Consider the following 11,816-nt stretch of genomic DNA (forward strand, 5'->3'; position numbering starts at 1 on the left):
ACAAATCTTTATTACGGTCAAAGATCTGCATTGCAAATGAATAAGAACTATTATATAAGACAGCAATGTAAAAACATTGTGTAACCACAATGAACTAACGCCAATTAACAAAATGGCTGTGTTGCACATTTTCAGTAATTGCCTTGTATGTCTCTCACTTAACAAACAAACCTTTCTCATATTTAAAACAAGATTCAGTAAACAGTAGATCTCTTTTGATATTAAAGGGCAAAATTAAAATATCCAATAACTCTCCCATTGGATTAAGTGTGTGGATTAAGATTCCATAAACTTAAAACTATATGCTTGGGGGAGAAAGTGTGTATTTTCTATTGTATTGTAGAATCCTGTCAGGCATACATTAACACTAGGGCGAGTGTGTGTATGTGTATGTATTTGTGTACAGGTATGTGTGTGTGTGTGTGTATATATATATATATATATTTATGTATTTATTTTAAAAGCTTACAGATGCACCATGAAGGATGATTAAAGATAAAACCAAAGGATTTGGGTGCTTCGTGGTGCTGATCTGCATTCAAGCCACAACAGTATGTGCTTACCCAATCTCATGCTATTGCCTTTTATAGTAAGCAATATAATGTAGAGTACAGAGAAAGGAGTAAAAAATATAAAGCCAAAGAAGCAAAAGTCGTGAGAAAAAGAAAAGGAAAGGAACAGAAAGGAAAGGAAAGGAAAGGAAAGGAAAGAAAAGAAAAAAGAAAGAGGAATCATAGCTATTCCTGGACTATTCTTTTACTGTATTCATTTTGGCTCCAGATTTTGATAGACTCAGATGAATATAAGGCCAGTTCAACATAGAATGGGCTGCACCTAAACAAGGACCTTCTCCAGAACTAGAGTATTAAAGATTAGCTACAGTAAAAATCCCCTTATATAGGGAGTTGCGAAATGCTGACTTGCCTAAAATTGCCTAGAGAAATCAAGGCAGAGAAAAGATTTATGTCCATTTTCTGGGGCACCATTCATTTATCAAGCCTTTATCTATATCTCATTTCTTTGATTATGATGGAGGAGGAAGAGGAGGAAGATGGTGGTGGGGTTAGAGCTGATTTTTCCACTACTACCCAAATGAGTTCCTAGCATCTTTGTGAGTCTGTTAAGGAACATATAAAATATAATTCCCATGAGATCAAGGCATAAACCCCAGGACCACAAAGGCACGTTGGTTCTTTTTTAAGTGAGCATGCCACTTCTGCCTCTGTTCTAAGGACATTTCATCTTTTCAACATACTGCTTTTCAATGCCAATGAAACAGATAGATAGATGGTGCACATAGGTGCATGCATGCACCCACCCACCCACACACCCATTCTTTGAGATCATGGTGGAGGAGGAAGAAGAGGAGGAGGAAGAGCAGCAACAACTATGTTCAGTAATCAAGCCATAACTTCACTCGAAGGAGACAAAAGTTGTTATTTGGATCAGACGGTTTAGTTTCTACTTACAGCTGTTGCAAAACTCCAGGTCCACCTGCTCATTCACAGAACGCCTGCCAGCAGCAAAGCTTTAGAGCCTCTGAGGGATATGAAGTAGTCCATGCCACACCTTCTACAGAAAGGGAAGGGCAGGCTTTTTCTGCTATAGCAGATTTCAAAGGCTACCCATTTGTCTACCAATAGAATTGCTGGTGGCAGAGCTGTAAAATCAACATGAAAGTGGAACAGGATACAGAGCAGTCTATGCCACACTTTCTGGAGAGGAAGAATGGTGGCTGGGAACCTCCCCATTCTTCACTTCCCTGTTTATGAAAAAGCAGTCACTAAAGCATGAATGGATTTCTTGCTAATTTTAGAAGCAGGTACAGTATATAGATTTGAGACGTTCTTTCTTCTCCTCCTCCACCAGCAGAGATTTCGACATGAATCTGTATACCATTTTTCCCTATTCCATTCAGCCAGATCTTATCAGGTATATTTTCTGTCAAGCTTGCTCGCCTGGATGAAGATAAGTTCACCTGGTTATCTCTGGCAATACCAGGATAAGAATCAGCAAACTTCCTTCTTCTCATTGTGTGTTCTCCTGTTTCTAGTCCACACACTTGTTATTTGCAAATATGTCAAATCTGAAAGATAGAAACAAATCCCCAAATGTGCAGTGACATTGTTCAAGGAGTCTTGCATCAAGTCACAGGGTTTGGAACCACAAATGTTGCAGGATCTTTGTTTCCCTGTCATGGCACAAAGCACCCCTCATATCTGACTTGATCATGGAGGAGGGGGCAGACCTGGTGTGTATGACAGAAACCTGTCTGGGCCCTGAAGGAGAAATGGCTTTGTTGGAGATGTGCCTGGTTGGGTTTCGGGTGTGGCACCAGCCGAGATGCCAGGGAAAGGGAGGAGGGGTGGCAATTATCATCAGAGAGTCACTAGTGGCCTTCAGGGGCCCTGCTCCACAAGTAGCTAGTTGTGAGACTCTGTAATGGTTGCCTATTCTAAAACACTATCAGACTCATGAGCAGGAATTCAAAGATATCTGATTTATTAAAGAATAGTATGCAGGATCACAGAGAAAGCTGAGAATGATGAAAGTGTGCCAAATTCAAACTAAAAACCCTCGGTGCAAATGAGATCCCTCCCCCCATAGAATCTTCCCAAGCTCACAATCCCAGGTGCTCCTAACGGTTTCTGATAGTCTGCGGGAAAAGGCCTTGAACAGAGAACATAACCCAAACACATTCCATTGTAATGAATTCAGATACAGAGCTTGGTACAAGGTTTCACAGCAGCTCCCTCCCAAACAGAAATGCATGTCAGCTCCATGGCATGTGAAACGTTACGATGTATAAACTACATTGAAACAATGAACATGACATACTGCCCCCCCCAAAATAAAGAATACATTAAGCAGCAGGCTTCAAAGGGTAAGCAAGGTGGAAACGGCGAACTAAATCAGGAGCATTAACATGGCGGGTGGACACCCATTCAGGATGAGGAAAATATTTCCATTGGATGAGATACTGCAGGGTGCCTCAAAGTTTGCGGGAACCAACGACGTCCTTGATTTCAAAGTGTTGTTGGCCGTCAATCATAATTGGAGCAGGAGGAGGAGGTTGAGGGTGCCAGCATGAGGAGTCGTGCACAGGCTTAAGCAAGCTGCAATGGAAAACAGGGTGCAAGCATCTCAAATTGTGAGGCAGGTCCAATTTAACAGTAACTGGATTGATAAGATCAACAATAGGGAAAGGACCAATGAACTTGGGAGCAAGTTTTTTAGAGGGTTGTGGTGACTTGATAAATTTAGTAGATAGATACACCTGATCTCCAACCTTGAAGTCATGTTGTAAGGAATGATGCTTATCGGCTTGGAACTTGTAAGCAGCTTGGGCATCAGCCAAAGCTTGTTGAATCACTGGCCAGGAATCAGACAGCTTAACAGCCCAGTCAGATGCAGAACATGTTTGGGAAGGGGGCTCTGGCAATTCAGGGATGGGAACAAAGTCGTGACCAGAAACCACACGAAAAGGGGTTTGTCCGGTACTTTGATGGACAGCATTGTCGTAAGCCACTTCAGCAAAAGGTAATAACTCCACCCAATCGTCCTAATGGTAGTTAATGTATGCCCTAAGAAACTGTTCAAGAGTGGAGTTCAAAATCTCAGTAGAACCGTCAGTCTCAGGATGGGAAGAAGTGGACAGTGCTTGTTTGGTGCCAATCAATTTTAAAAATGATTTCCAAAACTGGGAAGTAAACTGTGTCCCTCGATCACTGACCAAAGGGGAGGGGCTACCGTGGAGGCAGTAGATGTGGTGGAAAAATAGGCGCACCAATTGTGGGGCTGATGGGATGGATGCACATGGAATGAAATGCGCTTGTTTGGAGAAAAAGTCTTTTACAACCCAAATGACAGTTTTCTTCTGACTGGGAGGAAGATCCACAATAAAATCCATAGAAATCTCGTCCCAGGGACGGGACGGGCTGGCCACTGGCTGTAGAAGCCCCTGTGGTTTCCCCCCCTTTCATTTTGACATGGCACAAACAGGACAGGAAGCAACACAGTCTTTTACATCACGTCTCAAGGTTGGCCACCAAAATTGACAACGAACCAAATGCAAGGTTTTAACAAAACCAAAGTGTCCAGCAAGTTTATCATCATGGGATCGCTGCAAAATATCAGCTCTTAATGTTTCAGGCACATAAAGGCGGTGTTCCACCCACGCCAGACCGTTTTCAAAATAACATTGTCTCTATTAGCTAGCAACCAAGTGTCAGATTTCAGTGCCTGGAGAAAGTTCTTCTGTAACTGACAAGGAACTTGCACTTTCCACTTCCCAGGCTGGGCTGGGGGTGGGGTTGCCATCTTCCCATCCAGACCGCCGGCGGAGTGGGGCCGGAGACAGCTCTGGGATGAATCTCCACCCTGCAGGGCTCCATCACCAGTGTCCCCACCCTGAAGAGGGAGAGCTACTGTAACCTGGGGCCCAACAACTCAAGTAGCTGCCGATTCCGCTCCAACTGGCATGGGGGTGAGAGACCTTTCTGTCAAGTTTGATGGGGATCCAACAAAGTTATCTTTCTTTTTAACTAATGCTAAAAGTTACATGAGGCAGTTTGGAGCATACTTCCCTTCCGAAGAGGCTAAGATAACTGCCATTGCCACCAAGTTGAAGGGTCGAGCGGCTGACTGGTATGTTCAATTAAGTGATGCTGATTCCCCTGCACTTGATTATTTTGATGATTTCATGTGGGCGTTAAAGCTGCACTTTGAGGATCCTCTGGCCAAGGCAAGAGCTAAGAAGACGCTGAAGGATCTTACCCAGGGCCAAATGTCTGTAGTTGATTATGCCCTAGAGTTTAAGGCTCCAGCTGGGAAAATCCCTAACTGGTCTCAGTCAACCTTAATAGAACAGTTTAAAGAGGGACTCAACCGGGACGTCCTACGGTGGGCGTTGTGTAGAGACGACCCAGAGTCATTGTACGAATGGATCTGTCTGGCAGGCAAGGCTGAGCATGCTCAGCATACCTTCATGCAAGCTAGAATATCTGAAAGACCACCCGCCACCATGAGGGGACCCCGAAGTGCTGCGACTGCTACCCGGCCAAGCTATAGAGCCTGGGATGAGGAGAGAGATAGGCGCTATGTGAGGGGTCAGTGTCTCCGATGCGGAAAGGAAGGGCATCGAGCAGCTGATTGCCCAAAAGCCAAGGCTGAAGATCGAGTGGGGAAGCCGCCAGCCAAATCACACACCCCAAGAGCAGTTGGGAGTGCCCGAGAGCAGTTGGGAGTGTTGCTGCTGTACCAGCCTCCCTGCTGCGTGGCAAGCTGCTGGATGGTGTCTCAGGGTTGGCGGTGGAGTTCCCCAGACTTATAGTTCTGGGGGACTTCAATCTGCCATCCCTGGGGTGAGCCTCGGAAGCAGCCCAGGAGTTCATGGCCACCATGGCGGCCATGGACGTGACTCAGATTATTTGTGACAGTGGCCTTGAGACAATGGCCTCACATGAAACTTAGTTTTCTTGTCGGAGCAGTGGCAATGTGATCTGAGGGGAGAGCTACATATTTCCCCTTTCTCATGGTCAGATCACGCCCTGGTGACCTTGGGACCTCTTTTGCAGAGGCTCATCCAATGTCTCAGTCCTACTACCAGTTGAAAGTATTGATTCCTTCTCCCATCTACGCACCCACCCCCTTTACTGTTCCAGGGAGGGTGGGAATTCTGTGGAAGACCCTAGATTTGAGTGAAAAAAAGAGTAAACATTCTGTTAGTGAGAGTTTACAGAGATTGCTTTTTTTTTAAAGCAATAAAGCAGTAGAGCAGTGTTGCTCAATCCTGGCAACTTTAAGATATGTGGACTTCAACTCCCAGAATTCCCAGCCAACATGGCTGGCTTTGGAATTCTGGGAGTTGAAGTCCACACATCTTAAAGTTGCCAAGGTTGAGTAACACCGCAGTAGAGAATTATGTGTGTGCTATAAGCACCACCTGATGGTGAGAAGGAAAAGCAAGTCTTTAGTCTTTACATTTTAAAATTATTTTTGCTTTGCAGGGGGCAGCACCTGGCCAACAATGGGCTTAGAAGCCAAGCAAAACGTGGTCTAATTAGTATTTCGATGGGAGACCACCAGACAATACCAGGGCAATAAACTAGATGGGGAAATTGGAAGAAAAAAAATCCCAGAATAAAGAATAGGAAACAATCCCTTTCCTCTGGGTTTACTTCCTTTTCAGTGAGTATCCAGGGGTGCATCTTTCTGTAATCTTAGAGAATCCTTTGAAGAAAGGACTTGTTCTATATAGCCTTAACATTTAGGAAAACCAAACACATACTATACGTTTGAACACTAACTGGTGTTTTAACACTAGGTGGTGCTTTATATTCACAAACACTTCCAGGAGTATAAGAAAAAGTTGAAAATGATCATTTCACTCATGGAAAGAGTGAGAGGATCCGTGTTGAAATCTCAAAATGCCACTTGAGGAAGTGTTTCTTTCCAAAAATCTGATGGGGAGAGTGTTGGTGTTAGGCACTGTCATGTTTAAGCCCTCTGCCTCTACTCTTCTCAACCTGCATGCTTATAAATTAATCCAAATATTACTAAAAAAATGCAGGTCTTAAAACCAAAAAAAGAGTCTTGTGATGTACCAGAGGACCAAAAAACATCTAGTTAATTACATAACTAGAGCAGGACAAAGAGAAAGAATAGGATGCACTGATAGATTTCAGAATGATTTTTAACAGATGGACAAGATTTTCTAGTTCCTAAAGATTGATTGATTGGTCACTACAGTTTACATGCTGCTCCATTTTCAGAGATTTTGAGCAGCTTACAGTGTGAATATCAGAAGATTAAAAACAAACATCAGTCAATTCAATTATACATTATTGTTATTGTTATTGTTATTATAACTGGTCCTGGGACCATTGCCTGGTCAGAGCTAAAGTGTTCTGCAATTTTTCAGAAATAATAGAAATGATACAATTATTGAATGTATAAAACCAATAACATTAATAAATAAAAATAATAAAACAAATAATAAAATCAACCAACCTGTAATGTATCCCCTGGGTGGATAGAACTAGCATATACATCTAGCTCTCCCTTTCCTAGATTAAATCAAACTCTGCTGAAACATAGAACTAGCAATCCTTCAGAAGAGTGCTAAATCTGTGTTGATAAGGAGCCCGTATATAAATCTGAAAAATGCCTTGGGATGCCCCAGTTAGGCATTATGTGGGCAGATGACTCTGCTGAAGTCTGGTCTCTCCTGCATCTCCAGCCAAAATAGCCATGAATGGCAGTGTCTGGTGATCAGAGGGGAAAGGTCATGCCCAAAGCTACCAGGAGGAACTGGCAGAACCAAGCTCCTGGCCACATCAGTAATCAAATGATTAGTGAAGCAGAACAGCTAATGATGCCTTTAAGCTGCCTAGCTGTGGAGACAAAGGCAACATGATGAAGACATGGTTGAAAAAAGTGAGTTCATGCCATGAGTATGGGCAAATGAGTAAAACCTTCATTCTATGTGCTAGAACAGTCACTGACCATTAATTATACTCGGTATTGTTATGTGCTGGCTGGTAGTGACCTTCCAGGATTTCAGGACAGAGATTTTCCCAGTCTTCCTTGAAGGAACTGGGGCTGGAACCCCCTGACCCAATTCATAGAGAGATGCTGCCAGTTGAAACAAATGAAACTGGTTGCGGTGGGTCAAAGGTCTGTCTTAGGATGAAGCAGCTTTAAGATATCTTCCTTATTTTATAAAGAACCATTAGGTTTATCTGGTATTTCACAAAAAGGAAAAAGCAGAAGAGGGCTGTGCTTAGGCAGACAGCCTTCTCCTCTGCCACATCATCCCCAGCTGCGATCCACTGGCACCAGCACTTCCCATTTCTCCTTCCCCAGCATGTCAGTGTTGGGAGAAGCTCAGCTTATCCAGCAAGCTTGCAAAACAGCATTGGAAATAATTGTACAGTTGTCACCTATTGTTGGGCAAGCGTCTATTTTAAAACATCAATTTAGCCCTGAGGTCCAAGAGTGGGGAGCAGAGGGGGGCCGTGGCAAAGCCCAGCTGTCTGAACCCAACGCAGATGGGCTCTTCAAAGAACTACGCCGGGTGTCTCAGCGCCAGCCTGTCCTGGCTGGACGGCCGGGAGGAGGGAACTTAGCATAGCGGCTGCAAGACCAGCCAGGGAATGAGCAGACCAGCCGTGCTAATGGTGTTTTGACGTGTTGCTTCAAGCACAATTTGTGCAGCTCGGAGGGGCTCAGAAACAGCTGTTTGGAACCTGATGCGGGATGATGGAAGAGAGAGGGGTGAAATGGAGGTGGCGGGGTAGGGTGAGGGAGGAAGGCTCAGAGATTAATACAAGGCTAATGTCTTTCCATAGGACAGTCTGCCCCAGGCTCTTCAGTAGTCAAACATGGCATTCATTTCTCCACATTGCAGCTTTTCCTTTAGAAAGGAAGCAAGAGGTGGGAAGAGAGCTGGGATGGAACTGTGGTTGAGGCATGGGACTAAGGGGGGGGGGGCTGGGTTCAAGTACACCCTCCACCATGGAAGCTTCCTGGGGGACTTGGGGATGGTCACTCTTTCCCAGCCAAACTGGAAACTGTTGGGAAATTGGGAGAAGAAATACTAAGCACACTACTTTTTGCTCCCGGAGATAAGGAGGAGGGCAGGAGATAAGAGCTGTAGTGGTAAAGGTGTTGGACTGGAATCCAGGGGACCAAGGTATCCTCCCTTAGGCAAGGGGGCCAGCTGGGTGACTTTGGGCCGGTCGCGCTCTCTCTGCCCAACCCACCTTGCAGGGTTGTTGCTGTGGGGAAAATAGGAGGGAGCATGATGCACGCTGCCTTGAGTTGTACAAAATAAAGGCGGGATCTAAATCTAAGGATAATAAAACTTAACAAATAAAATGAAGGCAAAGTGGTGTAAATCGATATATCTTAGGGGCAAAATAATTTCCCAGCAGGTTATATTTTAATGCTCAAGCCACCTGAGAAGCTGAATTCACAAGCATAAAAACCGTTGTGGGACAAGGGGGTGGGGAATAAGAGGTGCATAAGATCGTTTGCCTTGGAGCCACTGTCCTATTCGAATTCTTTCTGCATCCTCTCAACCCTTTTCCTGCAACTTTCCATCCCATAGCAGGGGTGGAAGCCATGTATATTTGTGGATGGCAGAGGCTTTTGTCCAAAGCAGAATGTCTGCTCGGTCTGTTGGTGATGTAGAAGATGTGTGGCAAAATGGTTTGGCCTTCCTTTTCTACCAAATCTTTCTTGCCCTCTGATGAGACAACTTGCTTTCCAATCCTGTTTTGCATGTATTAGTTATGAGGCAACCAAGGGACACAGGTTAATTCCCTGCTCTCCATGGTACAAACCTTTCCTCAGGAGTTAATCGCTTCCTAACTTCCCAGACATCCATTAAATCTCATCAGGAGGGATGTTCCTCAGCCCTTGGAGCTTCTTCAGACTGATAAGGGGGTATTCCTCCTCAAGAAATGGTTGGAGAAGTTGTCCACCCTATCTGTCAGCCCATATGTTTGACGGAGATTTGAAAGGCCCATTCTAAAGAGTTTGTTGGACTCTCATTTATGCATTTTGTCATCGAAGCATTCCAAAAATCAGGAACCTATACCAAGCTTCATTTTATGGGCATATCATGTCAAAGACCCTTAGCAGCTATTACACCCAAGGCAGAGAGATCAGGGAGAAAAGGAGCAGCTGAAGGCTCATCTGAGCCAGATATCTGGGCTACTGGCTTTTGCAATCAGAAACTGGCCATAGGAGATGAACACATTGCAGAGAGAAAGAGGGATGGAAGTGCTTTCACTGAGAGGGACAGATAGGGGCAAGTTGCCCATTGTTTTCTTTCTGGAATTTTCTGTCCATCAGTCTGTCTGTCATCTACCCATCTGCCCATCCACTTGTCTGTCTGCCCTGGGCAGATGGACAGACAGATGTACGGACAGATGGATGGACAGACGGACGGATGGGTGGGCGGACAGATGGACAGATCTTTTTAAGATCTTCCTTTCCGTCATAATATATAATTCAAGGTATCATACGAAACAAGTGAATATTAAAAAAAAATCATTTTATATAATTTCCTTTTCACTATTATGAAGAGTATTTCCCATATTTTATCCCAACTGATTAAACCCAAAATATACTGTAGCTATCACAAATACATGAAGCACGAGGTCTTTCTTTTAACACCTCTTATTATTTGTCAGTTTATTTTCCCATGTAAATAACTGGAAACAAATTCTGTATGTTGGGCTCGTTCTTATCAGAAATGCTTATTCCCAAACAATTTTAGAGGCATGCGAAACCCACGGCGTTTGTCCATTAACTGTAGAGAATTCCTGTCTGACACTGAGAATCCTCACATACCAGAACATGTGCATTTCTCAGCTATGCTGCTAAGATGTCTTGCCTGGGTGCTGATCCACAGCCAGATTTCAGACAACCAACTGGACATCATAAAACTCTGCAAGGTGGCGATGACATGAGAAGGAGGCGTTCCAGCTTGGTTGGGTCAGGAGGGCTTGAATTTTGCAGGTGGCACTATTAGAAAAGAGGCTTTGTTTCAGTGAAAATTCTGAGCAAGAACCTGGGAAAGCCAACAGCAAGCAAAGCTGGATGAGGGATAGCAAGCAGAATGGAAGAACTTTCCTTGTGTTTCTTCCTTTGCATCTAAATAATTCTTTCTAAAGAGCCCTCGCTTAAGAATTAATCTGATTGACGGTGGTTATAGCCTCTGACCACATGGCAGGTTGTGGCAACTGATCCTATATTTAGACCTCTTCCATCTATGATGAATTATGTTTTCCTCTGTGATTTTTCCTTGAATGAGAAATAGTTTTCTTTAATGCATTATATAGACACTCCTCGTTTTACCACTAAAAATGGAAAGTCGTGTGAAGGTGGAAAAAAAATGGTTTTCTGAATAGAATCCTAGAGTTGGAAGGAGTCTAACTTCTTGCTTAGTGCATAAATCCTTGATAGAAGACAGTCTAGCTGTCACATCGAATGAATCCAATGAAGGGCAGCCCTGTGTCCCTCTGGGTAATTTACTCTCCTAAGGAATATCTTGCATGGAAAGTGTGTTGGATCCCTGTCTCTTTCTGACATGCAGAACAACTTTGACATACTTCCATTTGTCCCATGACATCAAAAAGAACCATCCTGGGAGGCTGATGGGGTAGGACTTCCTATTTCAGGATGAGCACACTTGCTCCAACCTCAGAGAAGCAATACCAAAACTTGCTTAGACTTGGGAGAACTTCCCAGCAGTCTAGACCAATTGGGGAATTTCATCCATTGTGTTTTAGGATCCTATATTAATTAGATATTAATTAGAGCCACTTTGGTGTTAAGGCACCAGGCTAGAAACTGGGAGACCATGAGTTCTAGTCCTGTCTGAGGCATGAAGCCAGCTGGGTGACCTTGGGCCAGTCACTTTCTCTCTGTCCTAGGAAGGAGGCAATGGCAAACCACTTCTGAAATCTTGCTAAGAAAATTGTAAGGATTCTCCAGGCAGTTGCCAGGAGTCAAGACTGACTCAAAGGCACAAAATAAATAAATAAACAATAAAATAAAATAAAAATTAGAGATGTTACAAAGAAGACCTCCAAGGCTACACATCATACTTCTGAGTCTGTTACCCTGAGGGTCACATAAGGATTATTACGGTATTTGCTTTTATTTGTCAAAGGATTACAAACTCTCTGTTCCTAAAATGCCGCGTAATGAAGTGAAGGCTCTCAAATTGTGCATTTGTTAAACAGCACCGAATGTGATCTGGCTTGATCCAGGATAATTATTTTCTGCGTATTTGGCTTAAT

This window comes from Candoia aspera, chromosome 9 (assembly GCF_035149785.1).
Source record: "Candoia aspera isolate rCanAsp1 chromosome 9, rCanAsp1.hap2, whole genome shotgun sequence".
Taxonomy (NCBI): domain Eukaryota; kingdom Metazoa; phylum Chordata; class Lepidosauria; order Squamata; family Boidae; genus Candoia; species Candoia aspera.